The following is a 12,891-nucleotide window of genomic DNA, read 5'->3' as shown; positions in this document are numbered from 1 at the left end:
GTGCCACATCAGCAAATGAAGGTCTTGAAAGCTTTCTCTTTTCCATGAGTAAGGCTGGGTTTACTCAGATGTTGGAGCTCTTTCCCAATCCTATTTCGCGAGCCTTTTAGCCTAAACGGACTATTCCTAAAGTTGCACGGTAATGTACCAAACAGTGTTTCTTTGCTATTCATAAGGTAGCCAATTTCTAATTTGTTCACCCCTATCAAACCAGTGCTCAGAGGAGACAAGCACATTCTTTTTTCTGAAGAGTCTTCTGTTCCTGTTGGAACTTTGTGAGTCTGCATCCATAAGCAAAGTCCAGCCTACTGCAAGCCATCAAATTGCAGCAACTTATACCAGCTAAGTGTCAAACACCTTTCTCTTCATTTGGTCAGGTTCTGGTCAGCTCAGCCCTAGCCATCCCAGCTAGGTCACGGGTACCAGGGGCAAGCTTGGGAATTACACTCCTCCCTTCACTTCAGACCAGCCTGAACCTTCCCTCTCTTATCCTTAGTCCTAAAGGACTACTTCAGTGCCCATAGGTTTAATAGTCCACAAAACTCCTTGCACTTCAGATTAGCCAGCCTTTCCTCTCATCTCTAGCCTCCATGAGCTAGGTCAAAGAGTACCAAATTCAGCCCAGTTCTTCATTGCTACACTTACCCCACTTCCATTCTTCAAGTGGGCCCAGGGGGTTACAGTCGAGCAACATACAAGGCCATTACTCACCAGGTTCCTTTAACTTCCAGTCTCAGAAGGAGTTTCTTTTGTGGGCCATGACTTTCCTATTGTGATGGATCCAAAGCCAAAATGCTTGCTCAAAATTCAAAAAGCCAAACAGTTTTTTTTTTTTTTTTTTCCCCTCTACAGGTCCTGTCTCCAAATGCAAATTCGTTCTCTCAGTAGAACTGGTTGGGACTCAGGTTTTCCACCTATGCCCCCTATACTCTACACACGGGGCTAGAAACAACAGCCTGTGATTGTTCTGGGCAAATTCTATTTCGCCTTTTAACATATCCAATCAAGTACTGGCTGAAGGCAGACTTGCACACTCTCTCTTATCCATACCCAATATTCATTTCTAACATACAACTAGGTAAGAGAATATTCTATACCCATAGTACATTCACATAAACACATAATCCTTTTTAAGGCATTCCAGTTTCATCTCTTTACCTAGATTATCTCCCCCTTCCATGTATATGGCCTTGAGCCTTTGGCTGGGTGTAACCAAAAGCCCTAGCCTCCAGATGAACTATTTCCTGTAATGGGTCTGGCTTTTGCTTCAGGCCATTCTCCTCTTCAATATGCTGGTATTGTGCCCTAGGAAGATTTACAGTTGTCCTAAGTGAAAGTTACACCAGTTTATTTATAAAATAAAGTAGCATCTTTATCAGATTACAGTTCTGAAGACAAAGTATAATCTTTATTCTCCTATTGATTTCCTAAGGTACCCCAACCCATTTACTCATTAAAATGTTTGATTACTTACATCTGCATATACAGTTGTATTTTCAAAATTTGGAGTTGTCAGAAATCTGTATACTATATTATTCAGTTGTTATGAAAATATTTATGTTTAATTTTCAAATTATATTAGGGCAACATCTATATTTAAACTCACTGCCATCAAATCAGATCCAAATCATAGTGACCCCTCCTTGGGTTTCTGAGATGTTAGCACTATGAAAGTAGATTGGCTAACCTTCTCTCTGAGGAGTGGCTGGTGGGTTTGAACCACCAGCCTTTGGGTTAACAGTCAAATGCCTTAGGCACTATGCTATCAGAGCTCCTACATACAGTTTTATATTTGGTAAAAAGATGAAACAACTGTATGACTGTTTTTTGACAAAAATACACATAATCCTCATTTATTGACATGGTTATGCTCCAAAGACCTAGTTGTTAAGTGAAATTTGGCATTATGTGAAAGTAGAGGATGACCACATCACATCATGTAGGATGACTACATCATTACATAAATGCCAAATTGCTTCATTGTATAGTCAAACCACTGAGAATCACAGCCCAGCCAAGTTTACATGCAATCTTAACCATCACAGCCAGCAGTACTCTCACCTCACACCTCAGAATTCATTACTGCCAGATGTATGTCATTAATGCACAAAATAGTTGGATAATAGAATTTTTACTATTGTCATAAATGTGAAATGTCAAATAATGAGACAGCCAATAAGTGAGGAGTAAGTATAGATATTAATGAAGATATAAGAGAGAGATACATGTTTATTCCACAGTGTTATCCATTACTCATTTTCATATGAATTCTAAGATTCAAGTAATAAACTTGTTTTATTAAGCTTGATTTTTGACGACTCTGAAAAATTTTATGTATCTTATTAAATTCTTTCTGATGTCTTTAATTGACTCATCAGATTGTATCAATTAAAAATTTCATTGCAGTATAGGTGAAATTTATATCTATCATAAGATTCCTATCATAAGATTCAATTACTAACCTGTATTATTAAAAAATCATCAATATACTCATTGTACTTTAGTTGAGTGTATGAAATGTACCAACATTCATTTATCCATCCATCCATCTATGTCCCTTTCTCTATCTATGACTCTCTCTCTCTATCTACCATCTGTCGATGTATTATCTATATTCTCATCATTTTCTTATACCTTCATATTGGATCTTGTTTTCCTGCCAGTATTTCTGCTAAAATTGCTTCTGATCAGGAAAGAAATTAACTCTACTACCGCAACTTTTTCTGATCCAGTAGCTCTGAGGAAAGCCCCAGTGTTAAAACAAATCCTCTTCCTGGCTGGGGCACTGAGCAGGCCAAACTTCACGTTTCAGCCAAACTGCCATCTAGGTTCCCAAAAGGCTAGACTGCTCCATTATCAACACAGGTTATTTCTGAAAAAAATTGGCTTTAAAAATACTGGCACCTGCTCTAAATCCTCCAACTCCTATTTCCCATTCATAACTGCAGAGAAATTATGAACATGTAGAAAAAAAAACAACTATCTGTCTACTTTATGAAATGGTCTTATTTCTAGTTTAATATAATCTCAAAATGATGGGAAACACTATAGATTGGGGTCTCTGAATCTCGGCTGCATGAGAGCTCTCCTTGTGTCAGCCTCAGTGGGGAGGCCACTTGTATGGAGCTTACTTATATGGAGGCTAATAATCTCCATCTGTATTCTTACTGTAAGAAATTCCATTTTATAGCTATTTTGTAATGTTCTGCAATTTCTAAAATAAGTTACTAAAGGGGTAAAAGTGGTTTATTTCAGACATAGACATATTTTAATTTTCAACATTTATAGTTTCTATTTTTCTTCTTTTTCTTGTTGATTCTTGAAATATGTATTCTGGTTACCTAGTGCTGCTCTGACAGGAATATCCCACAAATTGGATGGCCTTAACAAACAGGAGTTTATTCTGACAATTTGAAGGCTTTAAATCTAAGTTCAATTTGGATTTAAAATTTGGGATCTAGCTCTGTCTCCAGCTCCCGGCCCAGTGAAGCTAGAGGCATTTCTTCACTAAGACAGCTGCTAGCTGCTGAGGCTGACAAACTCAAGGTTGACAAGTAAAAAGGCACAGTCCCAATGTTACCAAACCACACGACAGGCTATTAATTTAAGTCCATGGTAAGTCCCAAGGGCGGCAGAGCATGGTAGGCTGCTGAACAACAACATGGATACATGCAGGTTCCAAGTGTGCCATAAGCTAGAGATCATTCCCCAAGGCTTCTGCTTATACAGAGGAAGCAGACCATATTCCCTAAGGCAGCTACTCAGCTGATTGTGGTAGATTCCACACTCGAATTGATTGCCAGCCTCATCATGGGGAATAACTATCACCAGCTGCCCAGGACTCAACCAGGCCCAGCCAAGCTGACACACAAACATAACCACTACAGTCAATATTTACTGAATTTTGCAAAACCCTTTTCTTCCAAGGTCATAATATACCATTAAACTTCTTTAGATATGAAGAAATATTCAGCTCAATTTTACAGATGAATAATTGGTGGCACAGAGAGGTTAATTGTTTGATTCAAGGCCACACAGTTGCTCAATCTTTATTCAGAAAATAAAGCCATGATTTTGATTCCTCAATTTAATCCTTCTGTGGTCCCATAATACCTTCACTTTGGGCTTTTGCATTTTTTTTTAAATAAGTAAAAATTGTCCCATATCTAGATTTCTAAGTAAATTTTGAAAATGTGGTAAATTTTCTTCTTCTTTCCCAAGTATATTTGTCTGCTTTTTTGTGCACTTGAACATTTTGTGTGTTCTTCAGGAGAAAATATATTTAGAAATTAAACTAAAGAAAAAATTGTTAAAAAAAATTTATAATCTATCATGAGGTTTTGATAACATGGTCAGAAATATGATCTGAAAGTTCCAAGTTTATAAAGTATGTTGTTGTTGTTAAGTGTCTTCTAGTCAGCTCCTACATACAAGGACTGACTGGTGCTGCACCTTCCCCACAATCCTTGCTATGCTTCAGCCCATCATTGCAACCACTGTGTCAATCCATGTCTTTGAGAGCCTTCTCCTTCTTTGCTGACCCCTTGATTTACCAAGCATGATATCCTTCCTCACAGAATGGTCCCTTATGACAACCTGACCAAAGTAGGAGAGGCAAAGTCTGGCCATTCTTGCTTCCAATGAGCGTTCCACCTGCACTTCTTCCAGGACAGAGTGTTTCTTTCTTCTGGCACTTCATGGTATTTTCAGTATTCTTCACCAAGATAACAATTCAAAAGCATCAGATCTCTTTGGTCTTCCTTATTCGTTGTCCAGCGTTCACATGCATATGAAATGATTGAAAATACCATGGCTTGGGTCAGGTGCACTTTAATCTTCAAAGAGGCATCTTTGCTCTTCAGCACTTTAGAGAGGCCTTTTGCAGCAGATTTTCCCAGTGAAATATGACCTCTGAGTTCCTTACTGCTGCTTGCATGAATGTTGACTGCAGATCCAAGTAAAATGAAATCCCTGACAACTTCAATCTTCATTCCATTTATCATGATGTCGCTTGTTTGTCCAGTTGTGAGAATTTTTGTTTTCTTTATGTTCAGGTGTAATCCATACTTAACATTGTAGTCTTTGAACTTCATCAATAGGTTATTCAAGTTTTCTTTACATTTAGCAAGGTTGTTTCATCTGCATATTACAGGTTGTTAATGGGTCTTCTCCAAACCTGATGCTATGTTCTTCTTCATATAGTCCAGTTTCTTGGATTATTTGCTTATCATACAGATTAAATAAGTATGGTGAAAGAATACAACCCTGAGGTACACGTTTCCTGATTTTAAACCATGCAGTATACCCTTGCTCTGTTAAAAGGACAGCCTCTTGTTCTGTGTATAGTTTCCTCATGAGCACAGTTAAGTGTTCTGGAACTCCCATTCTTCACAATGTTATCCATAATTTGTTATGATACAAAGAGTACAATGCCTTTCCATAGTCAACAAAACATAGTAGACATCTTTCTGGTACTCTTTCCTTTCAGCTAAAATCCATCTGACATCAGCAATGATTTCCCTTATTCCACTTTCTCTTTCAAATTGAGCTTGTATTTCTGGAAGCTCCCTGTCAATATAATGCTGCAACCATTTTTTAATTACCTTTAGGACAATTTACCTTTCAGGTGATATTAATGATATTGTTTGATAATTTCCACATTATTTTGGATCCCCTTTCTTTGGGATGGGAACAAGTATTGATCACTTTCAGTTTTTCTGGTAGCAGTTTTCAGTATTGCTTGGCATAAATGAGTAAGCACCTTCAGTGCAGCATGATTTGTGGATACAACTTAATGGGTATTCCACTAATTCCTGGAGTCTTGTTTTTTGCCAAGTCCTTCAGTGCAGCTTCAACCTCTAAAGGGCAACTAAGGGCCACCTCTCAGTGGTTCCATCAGGCTATATCAGAACAGAAAAACTAGTCCTTTTTTTTTTTTTTTTAATGATTTTGAGCTTTCTTCCACATTGTTCTCCCACTCTGGGATCTCCTACAGAGATCCCCCTCCGAGTGGTTGACATTGGTAACTGGGCACCATCTACTTCTTCTGGTCTCAAAGTCATATAGGCTGAGGATCGCTTGGTGTACCAGTTTCTTGAGCAAATTGTTCCCATAAATCTTTGGTTTTCTTCATTCTTCTTTGTTCTGGACTAGGAGAGACTCATCATTGCATCTAGATGGCCGCTTGCAAGCTTTTAAGATCCCAGCCACCACTTGCCAAAGTAGGATGTGGAACAATGTTTTTGTGTACTATAGTATGCCAATAATAATATTTATGTAACCTCCAACTATGGTGCCAAGCCCAAAGGTCCAACTACTTGCTCCATCTGGTATCTGGCTATGAACAAGAAGTGACTACAAACTTGTCCCTTGTCAGGTCTACTATGTACCTGAGAATTCTTACAGAACATATCAATACACTTGTAGAAACATTGTCTGCCAACACTGTACATGGTCTTGGGCACACTCTCCATGCGTAGACATACCTAATAGTTCAGCCTATCCAACCACCTATCCACCCATATATCAATGTTTGCCTTCACTGAAAATTCAGTACAATATGTGACAAAGTATTCATCTTTGCTGTCTGAACCTCCCATGCACCATTCTATGTCTTCCTCTTCCTCAGTGTCACTGTGGTGATCACTCATTTTTGGTATATTCCCTTCTATTCACCCAGATCAATACTTGTTTCTACCAATCTAACAGTGTTTCCTCCCCTCCCCTCCCATCCTTGGTAACCAACAAAGAAAATTTCCTTCCATATATAAACATTTCCTTGACTTTTTACAATAATGGACTAGTGCAGTATTTCTCCTTCTATGATTGACTTATTCATTCAGAAAAATGTCCTCCATGTTCATCCACATTATGTGGTGTTTTGCAGATTCTACATTATTCTTTACAGTTGCATAATATTCCATTGTGTGTATGTACCATAGTTTGGTTATCCATTTCTCTGTTTATGGGCACCTACGTTGTTTTCATCTTTTGTCTATTTAAATAGTGCTGTGATGAACATGGGTGTGAATATATCTGTTCTTGTTCTGGCTCTCACTTTTTTAGGATATATACCTAGTAATGAGATTGCTGGGTCAAATGGTAATTCTAATTCCAATATTTTAAGGAATCATGCTACTGCTTTCCACAGTGGTTTTATCATTTGACAGTCCCACCAGCAGTGTATGAGAGTCCCAATTTCTCCGCATCTTCACCAGCATTTGTAATTTTCTCTTTTGTTGAACTTTGCTACTAGTGCTGGGGAAAGATGATATGTCATTGTTGTCTGATTTGCATCTCTCTAATAGCTAATGATTCTCATATGTTTGTTGGCCACCTGAATATCCTATTTGGTAGAGTGTCTATTCATGTCTTCTGCCATTTTTTAATTGGATTATTTGTCTTTTTGTTGTTGAGGTGTTGGTGTTTTCTATAAATTCTAGAGATATGTCCCTTTTCAGATATGTCATTGCTGAATATTTTTTCCCAATCTGTAGGTTCTCATTTGACTCTTTTGGAGAAGTCTTTGGAAGGACATGAAAATTGCATTTTTAGAAGGTCCCATTCATCTAGTTTCTCTTCTGCTGTTTGTGCATTTAGGGTAATGAATGATAGTCTATTAATGCCTTATATTCCAAACCAAACTCACTGCCATCGAGTTGGATCCAACTCACAGCAACCCCTCCTTGGGTTTCTGAGGCAGTATCACTATGGAAGTAGATTGCCCAACCTTCTTTCTGAGGAGTGGCTGGTGAGTTTGAACTGCCAGCCTTCTGGTTAGCAGTCAAATTTCTTAAGCACTATACCACCAGAGCTCCCAATGCCATGTATTAGGGCACCTAAATTTACTCCTAGTTTTTCCTTGGGGAACTTTATAGTCTTAGATTTCACATTTAAGTCTGATCCATCTGGAGTCAGTTTTTGTGTATGGTGTGAGATACAGATCTTGTTTCATTTTTCTGCAAATGGATATCCAGTTCTGCCAGCACCATTTGTTAAACAGACAATCTCTTCACGATTGAATAGATTTTGGCCCTTTGTCAAAAATCAGCTGACCATAGGTCGCTGGATCTATTTCTGGGTTCTCAATTCTCTTCCATTGGTCTATGTGTCTGTCATTGTACCAATACCATCCAGTTTTGATTACTGTGAGTGTATAGTAGTAGGTCTTAAGATCTGAGAGTATGAGAACTCCTACTTTGTTCTTCTTCTTCAATAATGGTTTGCTTATCCAAGGTCTCTCTCCTTTCTACACAAAGTTAGTGATTGGTTTTTCCATATCCTTAAAGAATTTTGATAAGGTCTGAACTGGGATTGCCTTGAATGTGTAGATTGCTTTGGGTAGAATTGACATTTTCACAATGTTCAATGTTCTTCCATTTATATAGATCTCTTAAGTATGAAGGTTGGGCAATCCTACTTCCGTAGTGATAACTGCCTCGAAAACCCAAGGAGGGGTCGCTATGAGTCGGGGCCGACTCGACGGCACATAACAACAACAACAACATTATAAATGGTATTGATTTCCTTATTGCTTTTCCAGCGATCTCTTTGCTGGTGTAAAGGAATCCAACAGAATTTTGGATGTTGATCTTGTATCTTGTAACAATGGTAAATCTCTCAACTAGTTCCAGTAGATTTTTTTTATTGGATCTCTTAGGTTTTCTAGGTTTAGGATCATATCATCAGCAAATAGGGATAGTTTGACTTCTTCCTTACCAATTTGGATGCCTTTGATTTCCTTCTCTTGCCTTCTTGCCCTGGCTAGGACTTCCAATACAATGTTTAATAGAAGTGGTGATAGAGGATATTCTTGTTTGGTTCCTGTTTGCAAGAGGGATGGTTTCAGTCTCTTTCCATTGAGAATGATGTTGGCTGTTGGTTTTGCATGTATGCCCTTTATTATGTTGAGGAATATCCCTGCTATTCCTATTTTGCTGAGAGTTTTGATCAGGAATGGGTGTTGGATTTTATTAAATGCCTTTTCTTCATCAGTTTATATGATCATGTGGTTCTTTTCCTTTGTTTTATGTATGTGGTGGATGACATTGATTGTTTTTCTAAAGATGAACCATCCTTGCATAGCTGGTATGAACTCCACTCGGCCATAATTAATTATTTTTTGACATGCTGTTGAAGTTTATTGGGTAGGATTTTGTTGAAGGTTTTTGCACCTATATTCATAAGGAATATTGGTCTGCAGTTTTTCTTTAGAGTGATATCTTTGCCTGGTTTTGGTATCAAGGTTATGCTTGCTTCATAAAGTGAGTTAGGGAGGATTCTATCCTTTTCTATGCTTTGGAATAGTTTGAGTAGGATTGGTGTCAGTTCTCTGAATGTGTGGTAGAATTCTCTAGTGAAACCATCTGGGCCAGGACTTTCTTTTGTTGGTAATTTTTTAATGACCTGTTCAATTTCATCTTTTGTTCTGAGTCTGTTCAACTTTTCCTCCTCAGTCTGTGTTAGTTTAGATAAGTAGTGTTTTTCTAGAAATATATCCATTTCTTCCAGATTTTCAAATTTGTTGGAGTACAGTTCTTCATAGTATCCTGATTTTATCTTTTTTATTTCAGGTGGTTCTGTTGTGATGTTATCCATTTCATTTCTTATTGTGTTATTTGTATTCTCTCCCTCTTTTCCATTGTTAAATTGGCCAGTGGTTTGTCAATTTTATTAATCTTTTCAAAAAACCAACTTCTAGTCTTGTTGACTTTTTCTATTGTCTTTCTATTTTCTGTTTCATTGATTTCTGCCCGAATCCTCATTATTTCCTTTCTTCTGGTGACTGTTGGTTTTCTTGCTCTTCTTTTTCTAATTATTGGAGATGTTGCTTTAAAGTGTTGATTTTGCCTCTTTCTTCTTTTTTAATGTATGCATTTATTGCTGTGAATTGGCCTCTGATCACTGCTTTTGCTTTGCCCCAAAGATTTTGGTATGTTGTGTTTTCATTCTCTTTTGATCAAGGAATTTTTTAATATCTTTTTTTTTTTTATTATTTATTTCTTCAATTACCCAGTTGTTCTCAAGGAGGGTGTTGATCACTTTCCATGTTTTCTTTTTTTCCATTGATCTTCCTATTGTTGATTTCTAATTTGATAGCATTGTGATCTGAGAAGATGTTTTTTTGGTATTTCAATGTTTTTAAATTTATTAAGGCTTGCTTTATGGCCTAACATGTGGTCTATTATGGAGAATGTTCTGTGTGCTTTGGAAAATAATGTATATTGTGCTGTTGTTGGGTGAAGTGCTCTGTAAATGTTTATAAGGTCAAGTTGGTGAATAGTATTGTTTGGCTCTTCTACATCTTTACTGAGTTTCTTTCCAGTTGTTCTATCTTTTATTGAAAGTGGTATATTAAAGTCTCCTACTGTGACTGGGGAGTCATCTATTTGTCTTTTAAATTCTGTTAAAGTCTGATTTATGTATTTTGGGGCTCTTTCATTGGATGAATAGATGTTTATTATGGTTGTAACTTCTTGCTGGATTGATACTTTAATCATTATATAATGTTCTTCCTTGTCTTGTATGGGAGCTCTAAGGCCTAAGGTCTTGTAGGCCAGGCCTAAGGCATTAACTGTTAACCAGAAGGGTAGAAGTTCATACCTACTAGCCACTCTTTGGAAGGAAGACTGGGCAATCTACTTCCACAGAGATACTGCCTCAGAAACCTAAGGAGGGGTCGCTGTGTGTCACATTCAACTCCATGGCAATGAGTTTGGTTTTTTTGGATTGTCTCTTATGGTGGTTTTGTCTTAAAGTTATTTTGATCAGAAATTAATATTGCCACTCCTGCTCTTTTTTGATTGCCATTTGCTTGATATATGTTTTTCCAACCTTTGATTTTTAGTCCATTTTTGTCTTTGTCTCTAAGGTGTCTCTTAGACAGCATATTGATGGGTTATGTTTTCTTAGATAGTCTGCAACTCTCCATCTCTTGAGTGGTGCATTTAATCCATTGACATTCAGTATAATTATCAACAAGTATGAATTGGTTGCTGTCATTTGTTTTTTTATGTATTTTTTCATGGCATTCCAAGTTTCTTTGTTCTATATAATTTTCTGTGCTGAGCTCATTTTATGAGTTGTGTTATCATTTCTTTTGTTGCTATTGTTTTAGTATTCACTAAATATTTGTGCTTGTCCTCTTTTTTATTGTGATATGAAGGTTTATCATTTTTCTTTGAGGTTACCCTGTAATTTATAATTTTCTCCCCAAAGTTAGAACATTCAGTTCTATTTTGGAAATCTCTTGACTTCCTCACTGTTTAGAAGTTCTGTAACTATATTATATTTTCCCTCTTTTTGGTTTGTAGTTGTCCCCATTTGCCAATTCATGTCTCTGGTTCTCTGCTTACAATCTTATAAGCTTATTTTACTTTGGATACTTCCATAGCTGTGTTGGTTTCTGGGTTATGTCATCTTGTGTATTAATAGTCAGTTGTTGCTTGCTAATATTGGCTCTCTGTTCAAAGGACTCACTGTATTATCTCTTGTAAGGTTTGTCTGGTTTTCAAAAATTCCCTTATTTTCTGCTTATCTGGAAATGTCCTAATTTCACCACCATATTTGAGACACAATTTTGTTTGGTATATAATTCTTGGTTGGAAATTTTTCTTTTTCAGGGTTTTATATATACCATCCCTTTGCCTTCTTGCTTGCATGGTTTCTGCTGAGAAGTAAAAACTTGTTCTTATTGGTTGTCCTTTGTAGGTAACTTTCCATTTTCCCCATGCTGCTTTCAGGATTCTTTCTTTGTCTTTGGTTTTGATGAGTTTGGTGATTTTATTTTGAGGTCTATCGTGTTTGGGGTTCATTGGACATCCTGAACTGATATATTCTCATCTTTCCTCATATCAGGGAAGTTCTCTTCCAACAAATCTTGAACAATTTTTTCAGTGGTTTTCTTTTTCTCTTCCTGTTCTAGAATTCCAATTACACATAGATTATTCCTGTTGATTGTATCTCACTTGAACCTTAGGATTTCTTCATTTTGTTTTGATCTTTTTTCTGATTGATCCCTTTCCAAAGAAGTATTCAGGTATTTGTCTTCAATCTAATTAATTCTGGGTTCCATTGATTTGATTCTACTCATTTGTCCTTTCAATATGTTATCTATTTCTGAAAATTTAGTATTAATCTTCTGGATTTCTGTCTATAGATTATGTGTCACTTCTAATTTTTCATTTATTTTGTCATTCTGTATTTGTATTTTCTTCTGAAATTGTTCTAGGGTTTTGTCTGTTTTTTCCTCAGTTTGGTCAGTGTTTTCCTTGATCTGTGTTTCAATCCTTTGAAGGTACATAACTATAATTATTTTGAATTCCTTGTCAGGGAATTGCAATGCTGCTTCTACTTCAGGGATATATTCTGGTTCTGCATCATGCTTCCTTGTTTCTACCACTTTATCTTGCTTCTTTGTGTGGACAGTAATGGTCTGTGTTTCTGAGACATTGTGACGTTATTGTATTTTGATCTCTGCTAACTGTTTGTGAAGAGTAGTTAAGGGTGAGCCAGTCTCTTCTTCATGGTCATTTATCATTGGTCAGTTGGTGGAGAAGGAAGTGGTGGCTCTCACTCAGTAAGTGGAGCTACAGGAAGTGTGGTGTAGTTGCATCATATGGCCATGGCTGCTGTCTCCCACTCAGTTACACAAAAACAATGATCAAGAAACCATCAAAAAAATAAAAGCAAGTGGACAAAAAACACATGACATAAACACACAGGAACAATTACCAAAAAAAGAAAAGAAAGAAAAAAAAGCCTGCAATATCTGGGGATGGTGCTATAAGAGAAAAGAGGTAGAGTAGGAGAATAATGAGGGGGAAAAAAATGGGAAAAATGTAAAAAGAAAAACAAGGAAAGGAGTTAACCAAAAGAAAGAAAAAAAAAAAA

Source organism: Orycteropus afer, unplaced genomic scaffold (assembly GCF_000298275.1).
Source record: "Orycteropus afer afer isolate SDZICR_OR568_19922 unplaced genomic scaffold, OryAfe1.0 scaffold00688, whole genome shotgun sequence".
Taxonomy (NCBI): domain Eukaryota; kingdom Metazoa; phylum Chordata; class Mammalia; order Tubulidentata; family Orycteropodidae; genus Orycteropus; species Orycteropus afer.
The sequence above is the reverse complement of the archived record's forward strand: the minus strand, read 5'-3'. Positions refer to the sequence as shown.